General features: G+C 47.8%; 1 pseudogene; it reads left to right on the top strand.

The window, feature by feature from the left end:
* The window catches only part of LOC142074714 (oncostatin-M-specific receptor subunit beta-like), a 41,238-nt pseudogene that overhangs the window by 13,130 nt on the left and 3,685 nt on the right, over positions 1-24,423 (top strand).

Raw genomic sequence — 24,423 nt, 5'->3', positions numbered from 1 at the left:
AGGTGCGGTTGACACACCTGAGAGACAGGGATGCCATCCAGAGGGACCTGGACAAGCTCGAGAAGTGGGCCCGTGTGAACCTCATGAGGTTCAACAAGGCCAAGTGCAGGGTCCTGCACCTGGGTCGGGGCAACCCCTGGTATCAATACAGGCTGGGGAATGAAGGGATTGAGAGCAGCCCTGCCGAGAAGGACTTGGGGGTACTGGTGGACGAAAAGCTGGACATGAGCCAGCAATGTGCGCTGGCAGCCCAGAAGGCCAACTGTATCCTGGGCTGCATCAAAAGAAGCATGGCCAGCAGGTCAAGGGAGGTGATTCTGCCCCTCTACTCTGGTGAGACCCCACCTGGAGTACTGCGTCCAGCTCTGGAGCCCTCAGCACAAGACAGACATGGACCTGTTGGAGTGGGTCCAGAGGAGGGCCACAAAAATGATCAGAGGGCTGGAACGCCTCTCCTATGAGGAAAGGCTGAGAGAGTTGGGGTTGTTCAGCCTGGAGAAGAGAAGGCTTTGGGGAGACCTTATTGCAGCCTTTCAATACTTAAAGGGGGCTTATAAGAAAGATGGGGACAAAATTTTAGCAGGGCTTGTTGTGACAGGACAAGGGGGAATGGTTTTAAACTAAAAGAGGGCAGATTCAGACTAGATATAAGGAAGAAATTTTTTACGATGAGGGTGGTGAAACACTGGAACAGGTTGCCCAGAGAGGTGGTAGATGCCCCATCCCTGGAAACATTCAAGCAGAGGTTGGACAGGGCTCTGAGCAACCTGGTCTAGTTGAAGATGTCCCTGCTCATTGCAGGGGGGTTGGACTAGATGACCTTTAAAGGTCCCTTCCAATCCAAACTATTCTATGATTCTGTGATTCTACCTGGCTGCTCTGATGCTGGGATAATCGAGCCAGTAGCTTGGAATTAGAGGGTAGGGAAGCCAAGCAGCTGGGATCCCTTGCTAGGGAAGGGGGCACTGACAAAGCAATTGGACAAGGGGCACAAGCCCTCAGCATCTGGAGGCGACTGCTGTCAGGTGTGAAGGAAAGGTATCCCTTCAAGGAAGATGTTATATGCCACCCAGGCAAGTGGACCACCATGGAGAGAGGTATCCAGTACCTGAGAGAATTAGGCGTGCTGGAGGTGGTTTATAGTGACCTGGACAACGACCAAACGCCCAAATATCCAGATGAAGTCCAGTGCACACGACCCATGTGGCAGAAGTTGGTACGGAGTACATCAGTGTCGCATGCCAGGTCGTTGGCAGTACTGACCTGGAAAGAGGAAGAAGCACCAACGGTGGATGACGTGGTTGGCAGACTGGGAATACGAAGAAACTGTCTCCTCCTCCCTTGTCTCGACTGTGGAGAAACTGTCCCGGGAGGTCCAGCAACTCAAAGAGGGTATGTCCTATTCTCCACCTGTATGGACCAGTATCTCAGCCATTAGGAGTCAGTGTTTTTCTCCTCACGAGAGAGGATATAGAAAGTACACACCACGGGGCACCCTGTGGTTTTACCTGCGTTACCATGGAGAGGACATGAGGATGTGGGATGGAAAACCTACCTTGACCCTAGAGGCACGTGTACGTGAGTTGCAAGGAAAAACAATCACACAAGGGGGTTCTCCCAGGAAAAATGCTGCTCCAGTTGTCAGGAAAAATCTGTCTCACAACGGTCCAGTTTCCAGTGAACAGTTCCCCAGACAGAGTAGAAGGGCTGATCTTTCTTTGGATTGTAACGCAGGAATTCTTGACTCGCGTTTACAAGAAGTGAGTAACAAATACTATGACCAGAACTAGAGGGGCCCTGCCTCCGGCCAGGTGGAGGAAAGGGACAACCGGGTTTACTGGACTGTGTGGATTCGATGGCCTGGCACATCAGAGCCACAGGAGTATAAGGCTCTCGTAGACACCGGTGCACAGTGTACCCTGATGCCATCAAGCTATAAAGGGGCAGAACCCATCTGTATTTCTGGAGTGACAGGGGGATCCCAAGAGCTAATTGCACTGAAGGCCGAAGTGAGCCTAACCGGGAATGAGTGGCAGAAGCACCCCATTGTGACTGGCCCAGAGGCTCCGTGCATCCTTGGCATAGACTACCTCAGGAGAGGGTATTTCAAGGACCCAGAAGGGTACTGGTGGGCTTTTGGTAGAGCTGCCCTGGAGACGGAGGAAATTAAACAGCTGTCCACCTTGCCCGGTCTCTCGGAGGACCCTTTCTGTTATGGGATTGTTGAGGGTTGAAGAACAACAGGTACCAATCGCTACCACAACAGTGCACCGGTGGCAATATCGCACCAACCGAGACTCCCTGCTTCCCATCCATGAGCTGATTCGTCGACTGGAGAGCCCAGGAGTGATCAGCAAGACTCGCTCACCCTTTAACAGTCCCATATGGCCAGTGCGAAAGTCTAATGGAGCGTGGAGACTAACAGTAGACTGTCGTGGCCTGAACGAAGTCACGCTGCCACTGAGTGCTGCCGTGCCGGACATGCTAGAACTTCAATACGAACTGGAGTCAAAGGCAGCCAAGTGGTACGCCGCAATGGATATCGCCAATGCGTTCTTAATCCCTTTGGCGGCAGAGTGCAGGCCACAGTTTGCTTTCACTTGGAGGGGCGTCCAGTACACCTGGAACCGACTGCCCCAGGGGTGGAAACACAGCCTTACCATTTGCCATGGACTGATCCACACCACACTGGAACAGGGTGAGGCTCCGGAACACCTGCAATACATGGATGACCTCATTGTGTGCGGCAGCACAGCAAAAGTAGTTTTTGAGAAAGGGGAGAGAATAGTCCAAATCCTTCTGAATGCTGGTTTTGCCATAAAACAAAGTAAGGTCAAGGGACCTGCACAGGAGATCCAGTTTTTAGGAATAAAATGGCAAGATGGGCGTCGTCAGATCCCAATGGATGTGATCAACAAAATAACAGCCATGTCCCCACCAACTAGCAAAAAGGAAACACAGGCTTTCTTAGGCGTTGTGGGTTTTTGGAGAATGCATATCCTAAATGACAGTCAGATCATAAGCCTCTGTCACGTGACCAGGAAGAAGAATGACTTCAAACGGGGCCCTGAGCAACAACAAGCCTTTGAACAAATCCCCTGGGAGATGCAGTAGCCCTTGGGCCAGTCAGGGCAGGACAAGATGTAAGGAATGCGCTCTACGCCGCAGCTGGCGAGAATGGCCCTACCTGGAGCCTCTGGCAGAAAGCACCAGGGGAGACTCGAGGTCGACCCTTAGGGTTCTGGAGTTGGGGATACAGAGGATTCGAGGCCCACTACACTCCAACTGAGAAGGAGATATTGGCAGCATATGAAGGGGTTCGAGCTGCTTCGGAAGTGGTTGGTACTGAAGCACAGCTCCTCCTGGCACCCCGACTGCCGGTGCTGGGCTGGATGTTCAAAGGGAGGGTCCCCTCTACACATCATGCAACCGATGCTACGTGGAGTAAGTGGGTCGCACTGATCACACAACGGGCCCGAATAGGAAACCCCAGTCGCCTAGGAATCTTTGAAGTGATCACGAACTGGCCAGAAGGCAAAGATTTTGGAATATCCCCAGAGGAGGAGGTGACGCGTGCTGAAGAGGCCCCACTGTATAATAAACTACCAGAAAAGGAGAAGCAATATGCCCTGTTCACTGATGGGTCATGTCGCCTTGTGTGAAAGCATCGGAGGTGGAAGGCTGCTGTATGGAGTCCTATACGACAAGTTGCAGAAGGAGAAGGTGAATCAAGCCAGTTTGCAGAGGTGAAAGCCATCCAGCTGGCCTTGGACATTGCTGAACGAGAAAAATGGCCAGTACTTTATCTCTGTACTGACTCATGGATGGTGGCAAATGCCCTGTGGGGGTGGTTGCAGCAGTGGAAGCAGAACAACTGGCAGCGCGGAGGTAAACCCATCTGTGGCAAGATATTGCTGCCCGGGTAGAGAACCTGGTTGTACAAGTATGTCACGTAGATGCTCACGTACCCAAGAGTCGGGCCATTGAAGAACATATATCACATTCCCACAAACCTGCCACGGCAAGCACTATGTGCTTACCATGATGGAAGCAACCACCGGATGGCTGGAAACAGATCCTGTGCCCCATGGCACTGCCCGGAACACCATCCTGGGCCTTGAAAAGCAAGTCCTATGGCAACGTGCCACCCCAGAAAGAATTGAGTCAGACAATGGGACTCATTTCCGAAACACCTTCATAGACACTTGGGCCAAAGAGCATGGCATTGAGTGGGTATATCACATCCCCTACCATGCACCAGCCTCTGGGAAAATCGAATGATACGACGGACTGCTAAAGACTACACTGTGGGCAATGGGTGGTGGGACATTCAAGCATTGGGATACACATTTAGCAAAGGCCACCTGGTTAGTCAATACCAGGGGATCTGTCAATCGAGCTGGCCCTGCCCAATCAAAACTTTTGTATACTGTAGCTGGAGATAAAGTCCCTGTCGTGCACATAAGAAATATGCTGGGGAAGACAGTCGGGGTTACTCCTGCCTCTGGCAAGGGAAAACCCATTTGTGGGATTGCTTTTGCTCAAGGACCTGGGTGCGCTTGGTGGGTAATGCGAAAGGATGGGGAAGTCCAGTGTGTACCTCAAGGGGATTTGATTTTGGGTGAAAATAGCTAGTGACCTGAATTGGATGATGTTAATTGTTATATGATATTGTATATCATCACTTCTGTGGTTACTGTCAATGGTATAGCAGTAAGAATCACCCAGATTAATGAAGAATGAACTCTGATGAAACTGGGCAAAGTGCAACGATGATAGGACCGGACGAGCGCAGCAATACTGGAATGAGAACTGGCTTCTGGATGCCACAATCCAACACCACACACCATCTCTCCTGCCCTGAAAGACTGTTATGACAGATGGAGCCCAAAGTCATGGACTAAATGAACTCAATGGACATTTTAGAGAGATGGCCCATAGACTAAGGGAATGATATCTGTGTGTATATATCAAAAGACAAGAAAGGTGGTGGTGATTAATTGGAATGTATTGGACAATGTGAGACCTATGCATGACGTAAATGGTATAGAATAAGGGGTGGATACTGTCCTGGTTTCAGCTGGGATAGGGTTAGATTTCTTCCTAGTGCTGTGTTTTGGATTTAGCATGAGAAGAATGTTGATAACACACTGATGTTTTCAGTTGTTGCTAAGTACCCTGATAGTCCAGGACATTCAGCTTCCATGCTCTGCCAAGTGCACAAGAGGATGGGAGGGAGCATAGCTGGGACAGCTGGCCCAACTAGCCAACGGGGTATTCCATACCATGGGACGTCATGCTCAGTATATGAATGGTAGGCGTGTTCCAGGAAGTAGCGATCGCTACTTGGTTATCGGTCAGCGCGGGTGGTGAGCAATTGCTTTGTGCATCACTCATTTTGTATATTCTATCATTATCATTATTTTTATTATTATTTTCTCTTTTCTGTTCTATTAAACTGTCTTTATCTCAACCCACGAGTTTTTCTCACACTTACTCTTCCGATTCTCTCCCGGTCCCACTGTGGCGGCGGGGGGAGTGAGCGAGCGGCTGTGTGGTGTTTGGCTGCCTGCCGGGTTAAACCACGATACACTGCCACATAGGAATGTATTTGCTTTTGTGTTTTTTTTTTTTTTCCTGAAGAATGTTAACCAATAATGAAACTCTGCAAGTCTGCTCCTACCAAAGCACGTACGCTCTATATAACTTCCAAAGCAGTGACTGCATTTCTCAGTACTATAACTGAGAACTTAAATTGTAAACTGATTGCAGAGTTTTTCTCAGAGTGGTGGTATTATGAAAGTGCAGGTGTTGCTGATGGAAAGCAGTAATGGAGAGCAGTTCTCTAGTTGTTAGTGTGAGTCAGGGCTCTGGTACAGCTCATTGGAGCGGCACAGATCTACATGCTGAGAATCTGGTACAGTTGCTTTAAGAAGTACTGAAATATTATTTCTGTTGTAAAATATATTCATAATTACAGGTGATTAATATAATTTTTGAGCCATTTTTTCTTGCTGCTTATGGGCTCTCATGTCAGTGGAGATTCACACTTGGGGTACCTCTTCATCTGTCTGTCTGTGTTACTACTTAGTGCCCTGGTTAGTTTGGGCTGCAGTGCCATGTATTAGTACAGCCCACTGAGTGCCCAGGTGGGCCTTAGTAGGTACATGCTGAGAGAAATTTGTAGGATATCTTCTCTTAAAGAGCAGCAGAACATTTTATATTTTTTGCTGTTTGTCTGCATTTATATAATTCAATATAAAAATGTTTGCCAAATTACAGAGCATTTTGCTTTCATGATTTTTGAACTCCATTTTATATTTTAGGCCATTCTTTTGTTACCTTCATGGAGCTCTAATACTTTCGGATGCTTTTTTTTCATGTTTCTTGTGTGTGTGCGTTACAGCAGTCAAGCATGTTGGGGAAATCAGCAGCTGTTTTTCCTACTCTGCCTGTCACTGATGGTAGTGCTGTCCTCAGATGCTGTGCCTCAGAAAGAGATTGAGATAATAACTGCATAATTCCTTACTGGCCAGTGCAGATGCCTGCTGTAATCCAAAGCCAGAGCTATTTAACCCAGAGCATCAGACAAGGTGCACCTGCAGGCAGCAGCATGTGTGCAGACTGATATAATAGCAGGCGCAAATAACCCACTGAAAGTCTCTGAGCGTGAATCCATTTCTTGAGAAGCAGGGCCTGACTCACAACTACGTTGCCAGCATCTCAGTCACTCCACCACTGCTAGTGCAGATTTGTAAGCACTTAATCTAGTAGTTACTTAGTGTGAGATCGCTTGTAGCAGGTAGGATTTCAGAGACTCGTTTTTCAAAAGAATTTTCCTCCTTTGAGCCATCTCTCTCTCTCTCTCTCTCTGCTTTTGATTGAACTTCCAAAGTATTTACACATTGCTGTGTTTTCAGTACTTTGCCTTACTGGCCTTTGTTTGTAGGAGTTTCATAATGTCAAACTTGAATAAATCAGGAAAGCCTTTTCATTGGATATGGGATGCAGACTTACCTTTGGAGCATATGTCACACTGAGAATCAGGAGCTGTGCTGGTTTTGGCTGGGATAGAGTTAAATTTCTTCATAGTATCTAGTATGAGGCTATGTTTTGCATACGTGCTGAAAACAGTGTTGATAACACAGGGATGTTTTCGTTACTGCTGAGCAGTGCTTGCACAGAGTCAAGGCCTTTTCTGCTTCTCACACCACCCCACCAGCGAGTAGGCTGGGGGTACACAAGAGGTTGGGAGGGGACACAGGTGGGACAGCTGACCCCAACTGACCAAAGGGATATCCCATACCATATGACATCATGCTTAGCCTATAAAGCTAGGGAAAGAAGGAAGGGGGGACGTTTGGAGTGATGGCGTCTGTCTTCCCAAGTAACCGCTACATGTGATGGAGCCCTGTTTTCCTGGAGATGGCTGAACATCTGCCTGCCAATGGGAAGTAGTGAATGAATTCCTTGTTTTGCTTTGCTTGTGCGTGTGGCTTTTGCTTTACCTATTAAACTGTCTTTATCTCAACCCATGAGTTTTCTCACTTTTACTCTTCCGATTCTCTCCCCCATCCCACTGTGGGGGGAGTGAGCGAGCGACTATGTGGTGCTTAGTTGCTGGTGGGGTTAAACCATGACAAGCATCAAAAATCTGGAGTCAGTGGAGTCTGTGGGAGACTGTGCTTGGTAAGCAAAACAAGACTTTGCCATATTGGTTTTACTTTTTCTAGTATAAAGCTAGATTTTAATTTGCTGGTGACTTTAATGGTCAAGTTCAATTCAGAAGAGACAGTATCAAATCAAGAATCCATTTTGATCTCTTTAATCTCTAAGCGCTAACCAACTCTTTTTTTGCTGGCAATAATAGCAGTGCTTCAGGCATTGTTTTAATTTGCAGACTATCTTCCTAAGCTAGTAGACTAAAAGATTTAGCTTTTCTTGCTCACACATTAAAACAGTGCAGTACATTGAGTGGTATGGGAATTTGGATTTGAGTAGAATTTGACCTCCTTTCTTCACACAAGCTCTTGCACAAGTCAGTGGCCTTGGCTCTAGCGTAGCCTATCACCAGGTCAGATGCAGCCCTGGCCCAGACTGGGGGAGAGGAGAGGAAGTGCATAGCTATGGCTACATCATCTGATGCATGTGTTGCTTTTGTCTTGGGATCATAGCTTTTATTAGTATTAAAGAAGCAGAGAGAGAGGAGCAAGTCATCTCCTTATGTCATTTGAAATGAACTTCTGTGAATTATATGAGAGTAAACAGGGAGTGGACCAATTATGTAATCAAATGATATTACAAAGAACAGCTTTTTCAGATTACAACGTTTTACTAGAACAGTTTGGTTTCCTGAGAATTTGGTTTAAATGAAATATGTAATTGCTTTAGGAAAAAAAAAAATTACAGTGATTTTGTAAAGAAACACTATTCTTGTTTGGAGCAGCAAGGGCTTTTAGTTATTGGAGAAATCATGGGTAGTAGAAGCATCACAGGTCTGTATACTTGGATTGTGGCACATAAATTGCCCATCTCCTTAACCTTATATAATGGGAGACAGGATGCAAGACTCTCGTTCTCACTAACCTCAATCTTGGAGATTTTTTTTTTTTAATTGAAATTGGATGGGGATCAAAAATACTGTTTCTTTGTCTCAAACTGATTCTGTATTACAGACCTGATTTAGAGCTCTCTGAAAGGTAGTGACTATAGACTTCATCAGATATTGGATCAGATTCTTGAGAGTAGATTTTTATCTCCAACCTCTGCAAAAGCCTGTGAGTCACTTAAATCCCACTAATTTTTGCATCTAGTAAGGAGTCCAACATTGAAAGCCATAGGAGTCTCATTCCAAGCTGAGTATCCCCTTACTGATCTGATTCATTCAATGACTCCTTTTAGCTGAGCTCTGCATGAGTTTCAGAACATGATGTTTTTCTAGCCCCTTACTCAAAATCTTCATGAGCAGTCATTTTGGCTGTAAGCATCAGCCTGTTCATTGGTGCGGGAGGAAGTTCTCATCTGTAAAGGTAGTTCTTGAATGCACACTCTTTGTTTCCCCTAAGTGAGAGGTAGTGAGATGGATTTAGTCTCTGTCATGGTTTAACCCCGGCCGGCAACTAGAATCATAGAATCATTAAGGTTGGAAAAGACCTCTAAGATCATCGAGTCCAACTGTCAACGCAACACCACCATGCCCACTAAACCATGTCCCTAAGCACCATATTCTACACGTCTTTTAAATACCTCCAGGGATGGGGACTCAACCACTTCCCTGGGCAGCCTGTTCCAAGGCTTGACTACTCTTTCAGTAAAGAAATTTCTCCTAATGTCCAATCTAAACCTCCCTTGGCGCAATTTGAGACCATTTCCTCTCGTCCTATTGCTAGTTACTTGGGAGAAGAGACCAACACCCACCTCGCTACAACCTCCTTTCAGGTAGTTGTAGAGCGCGATGAGGTCTCCCCTCAGCCTCCTCTTCTCCAGACTAAACAACCCCAGTTCCCTCAGCCGCTCCTCATAAGACTTGTGCTCCAGACCCTTCACCAGCTTCGTTGCCCTTCTCTGGACACGCTCCAGCACCTCCATGTCCTTCTTGTAGTGAGGGGCCCAAGACTGAACACAGTATTCGAGGTGCGGCCTCACCAGTGCCGAGTACAGGGGCACAATCACCTCCCTGCTCCTGCTGGCCACACTATTTCTGATACAGGCCAGGATGCCGTTGGCCTTCTTGGCCACCTGGGCACACTGCCGGCTCATGTTCAGCCGGCTGTCAACCAGCACCCCCAACTAAGCACCACACAGCTGCTTGCTCACTCCCCCTCGGTTGGATGGGGAAGAGAATCGGAAGGGTAAAAGTGACAGAAAACTCGTGGGTTGAGATAAAGACAGTTTAACAGGTAAAGCAAAAGCCGTGCGCACAAGCAAAGCAAAACAAGGAATTCATTCACTACTTCCCATCGGCAGGCAGGTGTTCAGCCATCTCCAGGAAAGCAGGGCTCCATCACGCGTAACGGTTACTTGGGAAGACAAACGCCATCACTCCGAACGTTCCCCCCTTCCTTCTTCTTTCCCTAGCTTTATATGCTGAGCATGACGTCATATGGTACGGGATATCCCTTTGGTCTGTTGGGGTCAGCTGTCCCACCTGTGTCCCCTCCCAACCTCTTGTGTACCCCCGGCCTACTCGCTGGTGGGGTGGTGCGAGAATCAGAAAAGGCCTTGACTCTATGTAAGCACTGCTCAGCATTAACTAAAACATCCCTGTATTATCAACACTGTTTTCAGCACATATTCAAAACATAGCCCCATACTAGATACTATGAAGAAATTTAACTCTATCCCAGCTAAAACCAGCACAGTCTCTTAGTTAGTTTGTTGGACTATATTATATGTGGATGGATTTAACAGAAATATAGGTATGATTACATGTCAAACTGATCTCTGTACGGGGAAGAATACTAAATAAAAGCACATGAACGGATAATATAACATTAGCAGATTCTCGTGTAAATGCTCGGTTATGTATTCTCAGTGAAGGCTGCTGATATGACCAGGTTTTGAAATGGTTTATTATGCATTAATTTGCAGGCCTGGACACTTCACATAACAGTGGACCACAAATCTTTCCAGATGAAAAAATTGTAGAGGAAGGCTTTGACTTCACTGTTGCATTGGAAGGAAAGGACAAATCATTAAGGAATTATTTTTGGTTCCAGCTGTTCATGATTTCAGTCACACAGTCAAGTTGGATTTCTCACTGTCTACTGTCAAGAGTCTTGCAATGAAGAGCAATGCTATGATCATGCAGTTTTCTTTGTGGGTAGTAAGTGAATGCTTTATTACAGTTCTGTTTTCCTGTTGTTATTAAGTCCAGAATGGCTGTGGGGAATGGGGCGATAAAAAAAAAAAAAAGCTTGCTGTAAGTTGTCATTGTCCTGTTATTGTCTGACTTCAGATTTGTACACTTGCATATAGAAAGCATTAAAGAATCATAGAATAGAATCATAGAATGGTTTGGGTTGGAAGGGACCTTTAAAGGTCATCTAGTCCAACCCCCCTGCAACGAGCAGGGACATCTTCAACTAGATCAGGTTGCTCAGAGTCCCGTCCAACCTGACCTTGAATGTTTCCAGGGATGGGGCATCTACCACCTCTCTGGGCAACCTGTTCCAGTGTTTCACCACCCTCATCGTAAAAAATTTCTTCCTTATATCTAGTCTGAATCTGCCATCTTTTAGTTTAAAACCATTCCCCCTTGTCCTGTCGCAACAGGCCCTGCTAAAAAGTCTGTCCCCATCTTTCTTATAAGCCCCCTTTAAGTATTGAAAGGCTGCAATAAGGTCTCCCCAAAGCCTTCTCTTCTCCAGGCTGAACAACCCCAACTCTCTCAGCCTTTCTTCATAGGAGAGGCGTTCCAGCCCTCTGATCGTTTTTGTGGCCCTCCTCTGGACCCGCTCCAACAGGTCCATGTCTTTCTTGTGCTGAGGACTCCAGAGCTGGATGCAGTACTCCACGTGGGGTCTCACCAGAGCAGAGCAGAGGGGCAGAATCACCTCCCTCGACCTGCTGGCCACGCTTCTTTTGATGCAGCCCAGGATACAGTTGGCCTTCTGGGCTGCGAGGGCACATTGCTGGCTCATGTCCAGCTTTTCGTCCACCAGTACCCCCAAGTCCTTCTCGGCAGGGCTGCTCGCAATCCCTTCATCCCCCAGCCTGTATTGATACTGGGGGTTGCCCCGACCCAGGTGCAGGACCCTGCACTTGGCCTTGTTGAACCTCATGAGGTTCACATGGGCCCACTTCTCGAGCCTGTCCAGGTCCCTCTGGATGGCATCCCTGTCCCTCAGGCGTGTCAACCGCACCACTCAGCTTGGTGTCATCTGCAAACTTGCTGGGGGTGCACCAATCCCACTGTCTATGTCATTGATGAAGATATTAAACAGTACTGGTCCCAATACAGACCCCTGAAGGACACCACTCATCACCAATCTCCATCTGGACATTGAGCTGTTGACCACTACCCTCTGGATGCGACCATCCAACCAATTCCTCACCCACCGGACAGTCCACCCATCAAATCCATATCTCTCCAGTTTAGAGAGAAGGATGTTGTGGGGGACCGTGTCAAAGGCCTTACAGAGGTCCAGATAGATGACGTCTGTAGCCCTTCCCATGTCCACTGATGTAGTCACTCCATCGTAGAAGGCCACTAGGTTGGTCAGACAGGACTTGCCCTTGGTGAAGCCATGCTGGCTGTCTCGAATCACCTCCCTGTCCTCCATGTGCCTTAGCATAGCTTCCAGGAGGATCTGTTCCATGATCTTCCCAGGCACAGAGGTGAGGCTGACAGGTCGGTAGTTCCCAGGGTCCTCCTTTTTTTCCATTTTAAAAATGGGTGCAATGTTTCCCTTTTTCCAGTCACTGGGGACTTCACCTGACTGCCATGACTTTTCAAATATCACAGAGAGTGGCTTGGCAACTACATCAGCCAATTCCCTCAGGACTCTGGGATGCATCTCGTTGGGTCCCATAGACTTATGTATGTTCAGGTTCCTCGGGTGTTCTCGAACCTGATCTTCTGGGGGGAACATTGCCACCAAGGACGAGGAAAAGGCTGAGGTACTCAACGCCTTCTTTGCCTCAGTCTTTAGTAGTCAGAGTGGTTATCCTCAGGGTACTCAGCCCCCTGAGCTGGAAGACAGGGACGACGAGCAGGATAAACCCCCCATAATTCAAGAGGATGAAGTTCATGACCTGCTATGCCACCTGGACGTTCACAAGTCTATGGGGCCGGATGGGATCCACCCGAGGGTACTGAGGGAGCTGGCGGAGGAGCTTGCCGAGCCGCTCTCCATCATTTACCAGCAGTCCTGGTTAACTGGGGAGGTCCCGGACGACTGGAGGCTCGCCAATGTGACTCCCATCTACAAGAAGGGCCGGAGGGAGGATCCGGGGAACTACAGACCGGTCAGCCTGACCTCGGTGCCGGGGAAGATCATGGAGCGGTTCATTTTGAGGGCGCTCACGAGCCATGTCCAGGACAACCAGGGGATCAGGCCCAGCCAGCACGGGTTCATAGAAGGCAGGTCCTGCTTGACCAACCTGATCTCCTTCTATGACCAGGTGACCTGCCTAGTGGATGAGGGAAAGGCAGTGGATGTGGTCTACTTGGACTTCAGTAAGGCCTTTGACACTGTCTCCCACAGCATTCTCCTAGAGAAGCTGGCGGCTCACGGCCTAGACAGGTGTACGCTTCGCTGCGTAAAAAACTGGCTGGACGGCCGAGCCCAGAGAGTTGTGGTGAACGGAGTTAAATCCAGTTGGCGGCCGGTCACGAGCAGTGTTCCCCAGGGCTCAGTACTGGGGCCGGTCCTGTTCAATATCTTCATCAATGATCTGGACGAGGGGATCGAGTGCTCCCTCAGTAAGTTTGCAGATGACACCAAGTTGGGCGGGAGTGTTGATCTGCTCGAGGGTAGGAAGGCTCTGCAGAGGGACCTGGACAGGCTGGATCGATGGGCCGAGGCCAACTGTATGAGATTCAACAAGGCCAAGTGCCGGGTCCTGCACTTCGGCCACAACAACCCCAGGCAACGCTACAGGCTTGGGGAAGAGTGGCTGGAAAGCTGCCCAGAGGAAAAGGACCTGGGGGTACTGGTTGACAGCCGGCTGAACATGAGCCGGCAGTGTGCTCAGGTGGCCAAGAAGGCCAACAGCATCCTGGCCTGTATTAGGAATAGTGTGGCCAGCAGGAGCAGGGAGGTGATCGTGCCCCTGTACTCGGCACTGGTGAGGCCGCACCTCGAATACTGTGTTCCGTTTTGGGCCCCTCACTACAAGAAGGACATGGAGGTGCTGGAGCGCGTCCAGAGGAGGGCAACGAAGCTGGTGAAGGGCCTGGAGCACAAGTCTTATGAGGAGCGGCTGAGGGAACTGGGGTTGTTTAGCCTGGAGAAGAGGAGGCTGAGGGGAGACCTCATCGCGCTCTACAACTACCTGAAAGGAGGTTGTAGCGAGGTGGGTGTTGGTCTCTTCTCCCAAGTAACTAGCGATAGGACGAGAGGAAATGGCCTCAAGTTGCGCCAAGGGAGGTTTAGATTGGATATTAGGAAAAATTTCTTTACTGAAAGAGTGGTCAGGCCTTGGAACAGGCTGCCCAGGGAAGTGGTTGAGTCCCCATCCCTGGAGGTATTTAAAAGACGTGTAGATGAGGCCCTTAGGGACATGGTGTAGTGGGCATGGTGGTGTTGGGTTGACGGTTGGACACGATGATCTTAGAGGTCTTTTCCAACCTGTATGATTCTATGATTCTATGATTCTATGATTCTCTTACAGTAGGAGCAACTTTGCTCCCCCAGTCCCTGCCTTGCGGTCCATCCACTCGAGAGGTGTGGAGAGAAAGATTGCCAGTGAAGACTGAGGCAAAAAAGTTGTTGAGTACCTCAGCCTTCTCCTCGTCCATTGTTACCAGTTTGCCAGTCAACAGAATAGAACAGAAGCCTTCATTTTAAATGTGTTTAGATTCATCTCATTAATTGATCCTTGGACAGGTGACTGATTTTTTTAAATATACCTACCCATTTAGGAGTTCAGCTTCACTGTCTGTGTGCATGTGGTAAAAACTCAGCACAGTCCCCCTTTCGAAGGCTGGTAGCAATTTTTACAGATAGAAAACAATACAGATAAAATTAACGAATGTATTAATGTAACAAAAAATAATAATATGCTTGGATTGCAATTAATTTATGGTGTTGTCCTGATTTTCTCTGCAGAGTGGTCACTGAATAAGTGAAATAATAACATCTATGGTAAACCAGGCTTTGCACACATCCATTATTTCTAGTTTGTTAATATAGTAAAAAGGTTGATGACTTTTGCCTTGACTGCTATGCTGTTGGTTTTTTTTGTTTATTCCCTCTGACAAGAACCACCTGATATACCTAATGATTTTTCCTGCCAAACTCAAGACATGAGAACAGTAACATGTACTTGGAGTCAAGGAGGAGACACCTATCTTTATGGACGTCACTCACCAAAATACACCATATCTGAAGAGTAAGTCTGCTCATTGTTATATTAACTCTGGCCTGTGCAGTATAGAACAGTCAGGTTCTTTTTGTCCTTTAAAATCTGTGGAAATGTTTTTTGTCCTTGTTGCAATCAGCTGCCTGCCACTTTCCAGCTCACTGATCAGCTTAGTTAACAAAGTTTGAACAGTACAGAACTGCTCTGAGTTAGACTACCTATAAAAAAGTTGCTGGTCGGTCAGACCAGCTTCTGCTTACTAAAGCATGTTATAACCATTCTTTTGGGTTAACTTGTTCGGATATCTTTCAGTAGGTATGTAGAAACCCTGCAATCAGGATATACATAACTTAAAAGTATAATGTAATTATTTATTGGGTAACACACACAACAGATAACTAGGATTTAATCAGCTGGTAGACTGAGTATTAGTGTGTTCACAGTCCATTGATACTAATGCTGATTCAAACTGATGATTCCCAGCTAGCCCCCAGTTAGCCTGATCAGCCTCCCTAGTTCTTTTTCTTTAGGATTGTATAACTTTCCATGCTGGTGTTTTCCTTCTTGAGTCCTTAAGCTACTGACAGTCCTCCTTCTGTCTATCATTTCAGCTGCTTCAGTCTCTCTGCAGACTTTCTCACAGCTCTATCTTAGCAGTCTGAGTCAAGGTTACATAGCTGTGGCATATCAGACCTGGGTCTTGGCTTCTTGCTACAGAGGCATCTAAATGGAGAGGAGAGGGGCTTTTTACAGCAGGGACTGCAGAGAAAGAGGAACTCAAAAAACAGGACAGATGCCTCATCATCATAACAAACTTTCATCAAAAGATCTCAGCAGAAGGGAGGTCATCATTGCGTATACCTTCGTGGTCTCTGCATCATTCACTTCCATTAAGATATGATGGTGATTTAAAAATGGAAGGTTAGAAGATGCATTGAAATTACTGCTTCATTTAAAAGCATAACAGTAGACATGTGAATGGTTTAATTCTTGGCAAATCAAGTCCCTATTTTAGAAAGCTGTAAACCCATGATGAAATTGCTAAAAGCAATTTAGCTGTATCTTAAAAGGATAAAGTAAACTTAGACTTTGAAGAAAACTTTCTTCTAATTGTAAGAATACCTATATTCATCCTACTTTAGGCTAGGGGAAAGAAGTGGGTGGCTTCTTATAGTCCCCTTCAGCCTTATTTTCTATGATGATATTCTAGTTGGGCATCAAAAATTTCAACGTCTATCTCGATTCTACATTATGGAAAAATGTCTTTCTATCTCTTTTTTTTTCCTTTTTTCTTTTTTTCTCCCCCCTCTTCTTTGATAGGTTTTCCCAAAACATGGTTCTGTGCACAGTAAGTTGTTCTGAGCAGTGCTCATGTTCTTGGGATATAGGCCAGCAGAGGATCTGTAATATCACAGTGACTGTTGAAAAACCGCTGGGAAAGAAAACTGCCATGGATGTTTTTGATGTAACTCACAGAAGTAAGGCCTTTTCTATTTCTTTGTTGAGGGTTTTTTGTTGAAGGCCTTGTCCTCCTGATCTTAATACTTGGGTGCCAGTTTAAAGTATAGAAGTCCTTGATTTTTGTCTTCACAGTTTTTATTACTTATCTAATATATGTTCCTGTGCTGTAGTTATCTGCTGTCTCTTCAGCTTCAGCTTTGCAAAGTTCTGTTAATTGTAGAAAACAGCTTCATTCCAAAAGTCAGATTTGGTTATTGAAATGACCCCTTATGGCTTCAAAATCTGCTGCTTTGCTGAAGCTGCTTCATAGTATAGGAAGCAACATTATACAGGGATATAAAATGGGGTGTTCAAGAAAAATATCCATGTAGGTAACTTGGGAAATCAGTCCTTCCTCCAGAATATTATTGCTGATGTTACTGTCTTTCCAAAATAAAATGGAAATGCCTATTTTGAAAAGTAGGTAAATAAAATGACAAACATCTCTCCAAATGAGTGTCCTGGTTTTGGCTGGGATAGAGTTAATTTTCATCCTAGTAGTTAGTATAGTGCTATGTTTTGGATTTAGTATGAGAATAATGTTGATAACACGCTGATGTTTGAGTTGGTGCTGGGTAGTGTTTACATAGTCAAGGACTTTTCAGCTTCCCATGCTCTGCCAGATGCACAAGAAGCTGGGAGGGAGCATAGCCAGGACACCTAACCCAACTGACCAATGGGGTATTCCATACCATATGACGTCATGCTCAGCATATAAAGCTGGGGGAAGAAGAAGGAAGGGGGGGACATTTGGAGTGATGGCGTTTTGTCTTTCCAAGTAACTGTTACATGTTATGGAGCCCTGCTTTCCTGGAGGTGGCTGAACACCTGCCTGCCGATGGGAAGCAGTGAATGAATTCCTTGCTTTGCTTTGCTTGCGTGCACAGCTTTTGCTTTACCTATTAAACTGTTTTTATCTCAACCCACGAGTTTTTCTCACTTTTACCCTCGTGATTCTCTCCCCCATCCCACTGTGGGGGGAGTGAGCGAGCAGCTGTGTGGTGCTTAGTTGCTGGCTGGGGTTAAACCATGACAGTCCTTTTTGGCGCCCAACATGGTGCTCGAAGGGTTCGAGATAATGACAGGTTTGATTGGAATGTGCTAGATCGAATTTATAGCTGTTATTGCTCTTTAGCTATTAATTGACAGGCTCCTCTGCTTGCCATGGGGCTTGCTTGCCTTACTGTATATTAGAGTCTAGTGCTCGTTAGTGGCTGCTTTTTGCTTTCGCTGCTTGCTGTACTGCTGTACTGCTTATTATCTTATTCTGCTGTGCCTGGGAACATTTTGATAACAGCAATGGCCATGCGCCTGGGCTGGCAGATGGCCAGGACATCGCTGCTGTCTCTGTGCTGCTGTACTAGACAGGCTGGAATCCAGTGTGAACTCAAGTCGAAGGGACTGTGACCTGTGGATGAGTCCACATGGGAGCAGGACACCCCGAGGCATCTGTGGCCGTTGATAAGCCCGATGCCAGAGCAGGTACATCTCAAAGCGTCTGTGGCCATTGGTTATGTCCGTGCTGCAGCAGGTATACCTCTGAAGGGATTGTGGCCTAAGGGTAAGTCCACGCTGGAGAAAGTACACCTCGAAGCGTCTGTGGCCGTGGTTATGTCCATGCCGCAGCAGGTATACCTCTGAAGGGATTGTGGCCTAAGGATAAGTCCACGCTGGAGAAAGTACACCTCGAAGCATCTGTGGCTGTGGATAAGTTCATGCTACAGCAGGTACACCTTGAAGTGTCAGTGGCTGCGCATGAGGTCACGCTGGAGCACCTCAAAGCGTGTGGCCGTGGATAAGCTCATGACAGGGGAGGTACACCCCTGGAGGGACTGCAGCTATGGGTAAGGCCATGTTGGAGCAGGTTTACTTCTGAAGGGACTGTGGCTGTGGGTAAGGCCACGCTGGAGCCGGTGCACCTCGAAGTGACCGTGACTGTGGATAAGTCTATGCTGCAGCAGGTATACCCCTGGAGAGACTGTGGCTCATAGATGAGGCTCCACTTGGAGCAGGTACTCCCCTAAGGGACTGCAGTCTGTGGATAAGTCCAAGCCAGAGCAGGGGCAAGGGGAGGAGTTCATTGCAATGTTAAACCCTATGGTCTGGTCCAAAGGGACCAGGGGTGGAGATTGTAATGGAAATACCTTTAATATGTTGTAACCCATGATTTGAGTTGTATGTTATAGGAATTACTATAGCAGGAACCACCTGAACCAATGGAGGACAAGCCTTACAAGAAGCACTGCAAGTGCAGCAGTGACCCGACCTGAGCTGGCTTTGGTGCCCAATAACTCCACGCAACACACCACCTCTCCTGTCCTGACTGACCACCATAACGGATGGAGCCCAAAGTCATGGACTAAATGAACTTAATGGACATTTTCTGGACATTTGTGGACATTTTACAGACATTTCACAGGGGTGGTCCATAGACTAAGGGAATGATATCCGTGTATTATATCAAAGGATGGGAAGGGTGGTGGTGGGTAATGGGAATGTATTGGATAGTGTGGGACCTGAGCATGACATAAATAATATGGAATAAGGGGTGGATACTGTCCTGGTTTTGGCTGGGATAGAGTTAAATTTCTTCCTAGTAGTTGGTGTAGTGCTGTGTTTTGGATTTAGTGTGAGAATAATGTTGATAACACACTGATGTTTGAGTTGTTGCTAAGTAGTGCTTATGGTAGTCAAGGACTTTTCAGCTTCCCATGCTCTGCCAGGTGCACAAGAAGCTGGGAGGGAGCATAGCCAGGACAGCTAACCCAACTGGCCAACAGGGTATTCCATACCATATGATGTCACGCTCAGCATATAAGGCTGGGGGAAGAAGGTGGAAGGAGGGGACGTTTGGAGTGATGGCATTTGTCTTCCCAAGTAACCGTTACGCGTGATGGAGCCCTGTTTTCCTGGAGGCGGCTGAACACCTGCCTGCCGATGGGAAGTAGTGAATGAATTCCTTGTTTTGCTTTGCTTGCGTGCGCAGCTTTTGCTTTACCTATTATACTGTCTTTATCTCAACCCACAAGTTTTGTCACTTTTACCCTTCCGATTCTCTCCCCCATCCCACTGTGGGGGGAGTGAGCGAGCGGCTGTGTGGTGCTTAGTTGCTGGCTGGGGTTAAACCACGACAATGAGATATGATGCAAGTGTAAGCAGATATTGCCAGGAGAGGGGTGATGGTGCTAACCTGTCTTGGTGCTAATGTGGGACAGTAACATCTGCTCTGCTACTGTAAGGGAGGAAGTGTAGTCCAGCATCAGTGAAATAAAACAGGTTATTCTTTGAGCAGTAACTAATGGCTCTGATTTCTTCTTCCCTATTAGTCTGTGTTCTTTATCACAACATGCCCCAGTTCCTATAAGTTCCTACCTACTCCTGCCTCAAAACAGGCAGTATTTCCTCTGTCTCCAGCACTATTTCTAGTTCTCCTTGTGTCCTCTAGCCCCACCACATCCACTTTAGTGTTCCCAAGGTCCTGTGGTCCCCTTACCTGTTTGAAGAAGCAGGAGGCAACATGTGCTTTGCTTGGTTCTGAAGCTGACAGGCTGATGGACTGGGAGGCTGCTGGTGTAACTGCTGCATTCTGGCAGCGCTTCCTTCCTTAGAGACACTGATTACAGTTTTGCTAGACCCATTTTTTCATATGACTTGTAGGAACATATGTTAACTATCTGTCTCTGTTAATTTTGTCTCAGAGAGGAATGAGAGTTCTAAAAGTTGATTATTTGATTGTTTCGGGGTGAAAGAAATGGAGAAGGAAGAAAGTGGAGGAGTAAACTGTATCGTTCCATTTTCCCGGAGGCTGGTGCATGATAGGGGATGTGATATACCCACTCAGTGCCATGCTCTTTGGCCCAGGTGTCTATGAGGGTGTTTCGGAAATGAGTCCCGTTGTCTGACTCAATTCTTTCTGGGGTGCCATGTCGCCATAGGACTTGCTTTTCAAGGCCCAGGATGGTGATCCTGGCGGTGGCATGGGGCACGGGATATGTTTCCAGCCATCCTGTGGTTGCTTCCACCATGGTGAGCACATGGCGCTTGCCTTGGCAGGTTTGTGGGAGTGTGATATAATCAATCTGCCAGGTCTCCCCATATTTATATTTCAACCATCGTCCTCCATACCAAAGAGGCTTTACTCAGTTGGCTTGCTTGATGGCATCGCATGTTTCACATTCCTGGATAACCTGTGCAATAGTGTCCATGCTCAAGTCCACCCCTCGATCACGAGCTTATCTATATGTTGCATCTCTTCCTTGATGGCCTGAGGTGTCATGGGCCCACCAGGCTATAAATAATTCACCCTTATGTTGCCAGTCCAGATCCACCTGAGCCACATAAATCTTAGCAGCCTGGTCCACCTGCTGGTTGTTTTGATGTTCTTCAGTGACCTGACTCGGGTACATGAGCATCTACGTGACATACTTTTACAACCAGGTTCTCTACCCGGGCAGCAATATCTTGCCACAATGCGGCAGCCCAGATGGGTTTACCTCTGCGCTGCCAGTTGTTCTGCTTCCACTGCTGCAACCACCCCCACAGGGCATTTGCCACCATCCATGAGTCAGTATAGAGATAAAGTACTGGCCATTTTCCTCATTCAGCAATATCCAAGGCCAGCTGGATGGCTTTCACCTCTGTCAAACTGGCTCGATTCACCTTCTCCTTCAGCAGTTTCTGCAACTTGGCGTATAGGACTCCATACAGCAGCCTTCCACCTCCGATGCTTTCCCACAAGGCGACAGGACCCATCAGTGAACAGGGCATATTGCTTCTCATTTTCTGGTAGTTGATTATACAGTGGGGCTTCTTCAGCACGCATCACCTCCTTTTCTGGCGATATTCCAAAATCTTTGCCTTCTGGCCAGGTCGTGATCGCTTCCAGGATGCCTGGGCGACTGGGGTTTCCTATTCGGGCCCGTTGTGTGATCAGTGCGACCCACTTACTCCACGTAGCATCGGTTGCATGATGTGTAGAGGGGACCCTCCCTTTGAACATCCAGCCCAGCACCGGCAGTCGGGGTGCCAGGAGGAGCTGTGCTTCAGTACCAACCACTTCCGAAGCAGCTTGAACCCCTTCATATGCTGCCAATATCTCCTTCTCAGTTGGAGTGTAGCGGGCCTCGGATCCTCTGTATCCTCGACTCCAGAACCCTAAGGGTCGACCTCGAGTCTCCCCTGGTGCTTTCTGCCAGAGGCTCCAGGTAGGGCCATTCTCCCCGGCTGCGATGTAGACCATATTCTTTACATCTTGTCCTGCCTGGGCTGGCCCAAGGGCTACTGCCTGAACTATCTCCTGTTTAATTTGTTCAAATGCTTGTTGTTGCTCAGGGCCCCATCTGAAGTCGTTCTTCTTCCTGGTCACATGATAGAGAGGGCTTACAGTCAGACTGTAATTTGGGATATGCATTCTCCAAAAGCTCACAATGCCTAAGAAAGCTTTTGCTAGCTGGTGGGGACATGGCTGTTATTTTGTTGATCACATCCATTGTGATCTGATGACGTCCATCTTGCCTTTTTATTCCTAAAAACTGGACATCCTGTGCAGGTCCCTCGACCTTACTTTGTTTTATGGCAAAACCGGCCTTCAGAAGGATTTGGACTATTTTCTCCCCTTTCTCGAAAACTACTTTTGCTGTGCTGCCGCACACGATGATGTCATCAATGTATTGCAGGTGTTTGGGAGCCTCACCCTGTTCCAGTGCAGTGTGGATCAGTCCATGGCAAATGGTAGGGCTGTGTTTCCACCCCTGGGGCAGTTGCTTCCAGGTGTACTGGACGCCCCTCCAAGTGAAAGCAAACTGTGGCCTTCACTTTGCCGCCAAAGGGATTGAGAAGAACGCATTAGCGATATCCATTGTGGCGTACCACTTGGCTGCCTTTGACTCCAGTTCGTATTGGACTTCTAGCATGTCCGGCACAGCAGCACTCAGTGGCGGCGTGACTTCGTTCAGGCCACGGTAGTCTACTGTTAGTCTCCACTCTCCATTGGACTTTCGCACTGGCCATATGGGACTGTTGAAGGGTGAGCGAGTCTTGCTGATCACTCCTGGGCTCTCCAGTCAACGAATCAGCTTATGGATGGGAAGCAGGGAGTCTCGGTTGGTGCGATATTGCTATCGGTGCACTGTTGTGGTAGCAATCGGCACCTGTTGTTCTTCAACCCTCAGCCACCCCACAACAGAAGGGTCCTCTGAGAGACCAGGCAAGGTGGACAGCTGCTTAATTTCCTCCGTCTCCAGGGCAGCTATACCAAAAGCCCACCGGTACCCTTTTGGGTCCTTGAAATACCCTCTCCTGAGGTAGTCTATGCCAAGGATGCACGGAGCCTCTGGGCCAGTCACAATGGGGTGCTTCTGCCACTCATTCCCGGTTAGGCTCACTTTGGCCTCCAGTGCAATTAGCTCTTGGGATCCCCCTGTCACTCCAGAAATACAGATGGGTTCTGCCCCTTTATAGCTTGATGGCATTAGGGTGCACTGTGCACCGGTGTCTACGAGAGCCTTATACTCCTGTGGGTCTGATGTGCCAGGCCATCGAATCCACACAGTCCAGTAAACCCAGTTGTCCCTTTCCTCCACCTGGCTGGAGGCAGTGCCCCACTAGTCCTGGTCATCGTATTCACTACCCACTTCTTGTAAGTATGAATCAGAAGTCCCTTTATTAAGGTCAGAAGTGAAATCAGCCCTTCTACTCTGTCTGGGGAACTGCTCGCTGGAGACTGGAGCAGCAGTTTTCCTTAGAGAACCCTCTTTTGTGGTTTTTTTTTCCTTGCAACTCACGTACCCGTGCCTCTAGGGTCGAGGTAGGTTTTCCATCCCACTTCCTCATGTCCTCTCCATGGTCACGCAGGTAAAACCACAGGGTGCCCCAGGGTGTGTACCCACAATATCTCCCCTCTTGAGCAGAGGGATGCTTACTCCTCATGGCTGAGATGCTGGCCCGTGCAGGTGGGGAGTAGGACATATCCTCTTTGAGTTGCTGGATCTCCCGAGACACTTTCTCCACAGCAGACACGCAGGCCCATAGGGAGGAAGAGAGACTTTCTTCATATTGCCGGAGTTGGCCAGCCAATTCATCCACTGTTTGTTCCTCTCCGTTTTTCCAGGTCATTATTGCCAATGAGTTTGCATGTGACACTGGTGCGCTCCGTACAAACTTCCACCACATGGGTCTGGTGCATTTGACTTCATCTGGATCTTTGAAAAACTGCTCATTGTTCGGGTCATCATAAATCACTTCCAGCATGGCTAATTCCCTCAGGTACTGGATACCTCTCTCCATGGTGGTCTATTTGCCTGGGTGACATATAATATCTTCCTTGAAGGGATACCTTTCCTTCACGCCTGACAGGAGTCGCCTCCAGATGCTGAGGACTTGTGCCCCTTGTCCAATTGCTTTGTCAATGCCCCCTTCCCTGGAAAGGGATCCCAGCTGCTTGGCTTCCCTACCCTCTAATTCCAGGCTACTGGCCCCGTTATCCCAGCATCGGAGCAGCCAGGTGACAATGTGTTCACCTGGACAACGACTGAAATCTTTTCTCATATCTCGCAGCTCACCCAGGGATAGGGATCAGGTGGTTACCATCTCATTTACGGGTTCTGCCTCCTCCTGCTCCTGTTCTCCTGATGGCCCTGGTTCATTTTCATCCCTTACTAAATGAGCTGATTTTCTTGTGTATTTTCTTTTTTGTATAGGGGCAACTAATACTGGCACGGGTTGGTTCCCTGTCGCAGGGGGCAGAGTAGCTGCTGTGCCTGCCGTGGGGGGTGGGGTAGCCACAGGGCCTGTTGCTTTGTCATCAGATCCAGAGACCTTCTCTTCCCCTTGGGGGTTCTGAGTGGTGTTAAACAGGGCTCGGTAGGCGTGGGCCAGGCCCCAGCACATTGCAGTGAT

The sequence above is a fragment of the Calonectris borealis genome, chromosome W (genome assembly GCF_964195595.1).
Source record: "Calonectris borealis chromosome W, bCalBor7.hap1.2, whole genome shotgun sequence".
In the NCBI taxonomy this organism is placed as follows: domain Eukaryota; kingdom Metazoa; phylum Chordata; class Aves; order Procellariiformes; family Procellariidae; genus Calonectris; species Calonectris borealis.
The sequence above is the reverse complement of the archived record's forward strand: the minus strand, read 5'-3'. Positions and strand labels throughout refer to the sequence as shown.